Here is a 6,375-nt window from a genome sequence, read left to right on the forward strand (position 1 = left end):
AGTAGGTGATGGGAGCCAACTAGTCTGACCTCTGTCTTGCGGCAAAGCACTCTTTCCAGATGAATAGATGCTGCGCTGTTTTACATCTGCCTTTGCTAATACCTGGAAGGGGCTGTTGCTGGATGCATTACCAAAGGCCACCTTGACCTTTCTATCCTCTTATACTAAGGTGGGGGCAGGAGAGTGCTTTGCTGTTGTGAAAACAAATGCAAATGTCAACTAATGTGAGAGTCTTTAGTATGAACCACTGAACCAGGTACAAGCCATTTTATTGTGAAAAATAATAATAATAAATGTCCCCCGGTGCTAAAAATCGGTCGTGTTTGTTCTCTTGGGGGGAAATGGTGACATTTCATACTTTCTGATGGCTCTATGCCAGGTGTCAAACCTTCAAATAGCTATTGCTGGAATTTTTTTGTTTTTCTAGAATATCTGCTAGGTCAAGCCATGAGCAAATTAAGTTCATGAGCAAATAAGTATGGGAGATGCTGCAGGACTGCTCTTTCCCAGGCTCCCTGGGTAATGTGAGAATCCTCAGAACATGTAGGATGACCACATGTTGCGATGTTTTCCCATATCAGTCTCAAACAGGCCTGGCAATAGCACCTGGCTAACTTGGCTAACACTGGCTTACACTAAGAAATGGGAGTGCCTGATCACCTCATCTGTCTCCTGAGAAATCTCTACGTGGGACAAGAAGCTACAATTAGAACTGGATATGGAACAACTGATTGGTTCAAAATTGGGAAAGGAGTATGACAAGGCTGTATATTGTCTCCCTGCTTAATTAACTTATATGCAGAATTCATCATGTGAAAAGGCTGGGCTGGATGAATCCCTAGCCGGAATTAAGATCGCCGGAAGAAATATCAACAACCTCAGATATGCAGATCACACAACCTTGATGGCAGAAAGTGAGGAGGAATTAAAGAACCTTTTTTGAGGGTGAAAGAGGAGAGCGCAAAATATGGCCTGAAGCTCATCATCAAAAAAAGTAAGATCATGGCCACTGGTCCCATCACCTCCTGGCAAATAGAAGGGGAAGAAATGGAGGCAGTGAGAGATTTTACTTTCTTGGGCTCCATGATCACTGCAGATGGTGACAGCAGCCACGAAATTAAAAGACGCCTGCTTCTTGGGAGAAAAGCAATGACAAAGCTAGACAGCATCTTAAAAAGTAGAGACATCACCTTGCCAACAAAGGTCCGTATAGTAAAAGCTATGGTTTTCCCAGTAGTGATGTATGGAAGCGAGAGCTGGACCATAAAGAAGGCTGATCGCCGAAGAATTGATGCTTTTGAATTATGGTGCTGGAGGAGACTCTTGAGAGTCCCATGGACTGCAAGAAGAACAAACCTATCCATTCTTAAGGAAACCAGCCCTGAGTGCTCACTGGAAGGACAGATCATGAAGTGGAGGCTCCAATACTTTGGCCACCTCATGAGAAGAGAAGACTCCCTGGAAAAGACCCTGATGTTGGGAAAGATGGAGGGCACAGGGAGAAGGGGATGACAGAGGACGAGATGGCTGGACAGTGTTCTCGAAGCTACCAGCATGAGTTTGGCCAAACTGCGGGAGGCAGTGGAAGAAAGAAGTGCCTGGCGTGCTCTGGTCCATGGGGTCATGAAGAGTCGGACACGACTAAACGACTAAACAACAACAAAACACTGGGTCAAAATATTTCAAATCAGGGAGAGGGCTAGACCAGGGTGGCTAACCTGTGCATTTCCATACGTTATTGGATTACAAATCCTATCAGCCCCAAATGGTATGGTCAGTGGTCAGGGATCATGTGAGGTGTGTCGCCGGAAATCACCCCCCCCCTTCATTTACACGTGTACCGCACAAGCACCACACACATACACGCATCTCCCCTCCCCGACCCTAGAGATGTCCCTTTAGAGGGTCATCTCTTAAAAGCCTTCCGTAGATAAGGAAGCGCTAGACTGACAGCCTTTCGCCATAGCGCTCCGCTTCGCCCTGTTTTTACTGTGAGTAGACCAGGCGCCTGAACTCTAGGTCAAACAGCGGCCGCCTCAGCCAATCACCATTATCGAACAGCGCCCCCGGCGGCGGCCACGCTGGTACTGCAAGCCGCAGGCGGCTGTTCCCTCACCTTTTGACAGCTCTCAATACAATGTTTCCGAGTTCAATTGACCGTGACTGATTTAATCAAAATGTAGCAAGTTGCTTCCGAAAAGTGAAAGTACTTTGAACTTCAAGGACCATATTCTTTATAAATTCACCAAAAATCAGTCGTACATCGGATTCTCATCGGACCACTTTTATTTGACTACATATTACAAGGACTATCAAAGGGGGGTGACCTGATACATGGCAACCATAATCCTTTGACCGAGCGGTCACGTACTCTGCAGCGGACGTGACAACCTTGACGACCATCGTGATGGGCTCAGACAGAAGGCTATCAGGGACACAATAACTTGCATATTTTAGTGTATTCCGCATGGACTCTCACAAAGGGCTCTGACCGGATTCCCCTCAGGGGGCAGGAAACTTCACCCTTCTCTTTTGTCTTTAAAATGACTCATATGGGGAGGGGAGAGGAGGCTCTGGCCAGGTGTCAGGGCACTCAGATTACCTGTGTAGCCCCTCCTCGACTCCTCCTAATTTTAATGTAATCATGATGTACATATGATGTAATTCTGGGGGTGTAGCTTCGGGGATTAGCAACTAATAAAAGTTGGGGTCTTCCTTTGTTCGGGGCTTCCATCTTGCTTCACCTCGTGGGCGGTGGGAGTCCTGTCGCGACAGTCTTTCTCTCAATAAAGACCGGGCCTACTGGCTGCTGTTTTGCTCTGATTTGCTCTGGTTGGTGTCTTCATTTGTCCAAGAGAGCCCTCGGACTTTCCGGTAACAGGTGTAGGTCCAGCAACTTCCAGAGGGTCAACGGTTAGCCACACCTGGGCTGGATGAAATAGGCATACCATGCTGTGGCATTATTCTGGGATGTATGGCAAAAATTCTAGGCATGGGGGTCCAACCATTTTGGGAAGAAGAAGCAGAGAGTTCTGTTTCCTTCTCTTTTTTTATGGACCTTTGCTGCTGTTCCAAGTTGTGATGGAGCTGCAAAATGGCCCATTGGGAATGGTGCTACATACTGATGCCCCCTGAGACACTTTTGGGTGGTTCGTGGGATTGTGGGAAACTGTAGCAACCTTAGTGTTTAGGCTGAAGAAAAAGTCACACAGCTATTTGAGGAAAACAATAGGTGTTTTATTGCAAGCAATAAAAGACTCAGTGGGATTTCTTTTCCAAAAGCTGAGCCCCGCCTTGAGCGAGAGGGGCTTCTAATATACAATTCTAAGGCAATGCATATGAAAAAGCTGAGATAAAATCCCGCCAATAAAAGGTTGCTAGATAAAAGTACCCCTGAGCATTAGGTCCAGTCGTGGATGACTCTGGGGTTGTGGCGCTCATCTTGCTCTATAGGCTGAGGGAGCCAGCATTTGTTCGCAGACAGCTTCCGGGTCATGTGGCCAGCATGACTAAGCCCCTTACTGCTAGGTGGGCAGGAGCTGGGACTGAACAACGGGAGCTCACCCCGTCACGGATACAGTAATGCATCAAACATTAAAAGCTTCCCTAAACAGGGTTGCCTTCAGATGTCTTCTAAAAGTCTGGTAGTTGTTGTTCTCTTTGACATCTGATGGGAGGACGTTCCACCAGGTGGGTGCCACTACTGAGAAGGCCCTGTGCCTAGTTCCCTGTAAGTTGGCTTCTCACAGTGAGGGAACTGCCAGAAGGCCCACGACGCTGGACCTCAGTGTCCGGGTAGAATGATGGGGGTGGAGACGCTCCTTCAGATATACTCGACCGAGGCCGTTTAGGGCTTTAAACCAACACTTTGAATTGTGCTCAGAAACGTACTGGGAGCCAATGTAGGTCTTTCAAGACTGGTATTATGTGGTCTCAGTGGCCACTCCCAGTCACCAGTCTAGCTGCCGCATTCTGGATTAGTTGTAGTTTCCGGGTCACCTTCAAAGGTAGCCCCATATAGAGTGCATTCATTAGGTTTAAGAACAAAGGGCTCTCTCTCTCAAGGCAGTAAAAGGCATGTGGCCCCTTTGAATTCCTTTCCTTTGGGGTTTACCTGTCTCAGAACATAGAGCCAGACACTTCCCTCTTTATGCAGGCACATCTATCTTCCAAGACAGAGCAAGGTCAAGGAACAAAGACTACTCTTAGAGTGCATGCAGACCTTCTGGAATCTGTTTAATTCGAGATAAGGTGCTCCTGCTGGTGTCAGGATGATCTGACTCTAAGGATTCTGTGCATCAAAACTACAGTGATGGCCCATGGTCACTTTCTTAGTGCTACTGTCACTACCTAGTAAGCCTGAAGGAAGTCACAAATGTAGCAGATAGCCCAGCAGGAGACAATTTCCCCAATGCACCCTCAAACCTGGAGCAAGTTGGGTAAAGTCTGGGGTGAAGAAGACCTGCTGTGTCGGCCTCATGTGGGCCCAGGTCCTGCTTCTTGCCTAACATCTATTCAAATCCCAAGCTAAGCACAGATCTGAGAGCTCTGAAACCTGTGCATTCTGTGACATATTGCAGAGAAGGCAAAATAGTAGTGGCCTGGCTGTCAACACAATTGCTGTCGCTGCCACTTGCAGCCAGAGCACACAAACAGGGCAGAGAATCTCAAGAAGCCCCTTCCACACAGCTCTAGCTCTCACACAGAGAGCGGAATGGTGTGCACATGTGACCCAGTTTATTAGTCATGCTTAATCAGACAACAGGACTTGGGGGGGGGGTGCTATCCTGATCTACATGGAAAGTGGGCAGATATATGTTAAATTCAAAGCAAGATTTTAAATGTTTTATTCTGTCTCCGTATACACACACATTCATGCCACTGTGCAAATGTACCATCATTATTTGAGCTACAATTTCATGTGCCTCTTTTCCCTGGCTATAGAAATGTCTGCCCTTTCATTGCCTGGACATACAAACAAAAATCTTAACTATTTGTGACTTTTTCAGGTGCAATATTCCTTTACTCTAATTACAATAATTTTAACACAAATCACTTTCCTGCTGCGCTGAATAATAATTCCTCCTATATAACGTATATTTTAAGCGCCTCGCATTTTGATGCCACTCTGAAAGCTACATTCATCAAGCGAGTGTTATGCAGATTGCTAAATTGAGCTTAACCTCCTTCCAGCTGAATGAGTTGACATTCTGAGCCACCGCTTTTATACATTACTCACTTTGCTGCCTTTTCATCACCCCCTCAGCACAAAGAAAAAGTAATGGGTAGCACTTTTGTATATTCCACCCAATCGTTCAAAGTGTGCCATTCATATAATAAGACTGGGCTCAATCTGCAAGCGCATGTCATGGAATATTCTGAAATTAGCAATTAAAATGTAGAAAATTAAAACACATTTGTAAATTTGACATTTTGCTACAACTGAAGCCCAAAGTACCTTCCTTCCTGAGGGGGCAACATTACTCGCCTACTTTTGTTTCACCCTATCTAATGAGTAAAGGTAAAGGTATAGGTATAGGTATAGGACCCCTGGACGGTTAAGTCCAGTCGAACTCAACTATGGTGTTGCGGTGCTCATCTCCACTTTTAGGCCGAGGGAGCCAGCGTTTGTCCGCAGACAGCTTTTCCGGGTCATGTGGCCAGGATAACTAAACCGCTTCTGGCACACAGGACACCGTGATGAGTGCCAGAGTGCACAGAAACACTGTTTACCTCCCCACCGCATCCTTTTAGCTGTTGTTTAGTCGTTTAGTCGTGTCCGACTCTTTGTGACCCCATGGACCAGAGCACGCCAGGCACTCCTGTCTTCTACTGCCTCCCACAGTTTGGTCAAACTCATGTTCATAGCTTTGAGAACACTGTCCAACCATCTCGTCCTCTGTCGTCCCCTTCTCCTTGTGCCATCAGTCTTTCCCAACATCAGGGTCTTTTCCAGGGAGTCTTCTCTTCTAATGAGGTGGCCAAAGTATTGGAGCCTCAGCTTCATGATCTGTCCTTCCAGTGAGCACTCAGGGCTGATTTCCTTCAGAATGGAGAGGTTTGATCTTCTTGCAGTCCATGGGACTCTCAAGAGTCTCCTCCAGCACCGTAATTCAAAAACATCAATTCTTCGGTGATCAGCCTTCTTTATGGTCCAGTTCTCACTTCCATACATCACTACTGGGAAAACCATAGCTTTAACTATACGGACCTTTGTCGGCAAGGTGATGTGTCTGCTTTTTAAGATGCTGTCTAGGTTTGTCATCGCTTTTCTCCCAAGAAGCAGGTGTCTTTTAATTTCATGACTGCTATCACCATCTGCAGTGATCATGGAACCCAAGAAAGTAAAATCTCTCACTGCCTCCATTTCTTCCC

This window comes from Podarcis erhardii (assembly GCF_964252035.2).
Source record: "Podarcis erhardii genome assembly, chromosome: 6".
NCBI lineage: Eukaryota > Metazoa > Chordata > Lepidosauria > Squamata > Lacertidae > Podarcis > Podarcis erhardii.